Source organism: Rhincodon typus, chromosome 35, assembly GCF_021869965.1.
Source record: "Rhincodon typus isolate 14 chromosome 35, sRhiTyp1.1, whole genome shotgun sequence".
In the NCBI taxonomy this organism is placed as follows: Eukaryota; Metazoa; Chordata; class Chondrichthyes; order Orectolobiformes; family Rhincodontidae; genus Rhincodon; species Rhincodon typus.
The window spans coordinates 23,290,842-23,291,910 of NC_063366.1; positions in this window are offsets into that span (position 1 = coordinate 23,290,842).

Consider the following 1,069-nt stretch of genomic DNA (forward strand, 5'->3'; position numbering starts at 1 on the left):
CACACACACACACATGAAGACATAGACATATATACATACACACACACGAAGACATAGACATACACACACACACATGAAGACATAGACATATATACACACACACGAAGACATAGACATATACACACACACACACAGATACACACACACACACAGATACACACACGCACACACACAGATACACACACACACACAGATACACACAGTTGGACTGCAGCAGTTCAAGAAGGCAGCTCACTGCCAGTTTCTCAAGGGCAGCTAGGGACAGACAATAAATGCTGGGCCCAGCCAGCGACGCCCACCCCCTACAAATGAATTTTTAAAAACACACAACAATATAGGCACATACACACAACAGGCATACCCATAGACAGATACACAAACAGTCAGACATAGGTATACACAGACACACACATACACACACAGATGCATGCACAGAGTCTGATACTGTACTGATTTATTAATTATGCATGTACTTATTCACATTATTATGCACACAGACACACATATGCACACAAATATAGATATTCACATATGCATACACACAGACATATACACCCATGTATTCACACAGACAGACCAGTTCAGCTTCCTGGGCAGCTGCAAGATTGAAATGCCAGAACTTTCTGTCTACACTTTAATTCTGAGTATCACCTGGTTCGGGCACAGTGCATGAAGGAAAATCTGACGGACAGATCGGATCGCAAGACCGAGAGACACCAACTCCACCACTCCCAGCGCCCACAGAATGAATGGCAGGAGAATCTGTATTTCTCTGGTTTGTTTTCCTCCCCGTTGGGTTCCCGCTTCTCCCCGAGCTGTTTCACCCCTCTCCGGGAGTAAGGACAGAAACCACCCCCTCCCTCAACCCCACTCCCACACTGAACAATCACAGTCAGAATCATCGCAGTCAGAATCATTAAAGTCACATCCAGGATCAGTACAAACACAGTCAGAATCAGCATCAGTACAATCACAGTCAGAATCATTACAGTCAGAATCAGCATCAGTACAATCACAGTCAGAATCATCACAGTCAGAATCAGCATCAGTACAATCACAGTCAGAATCA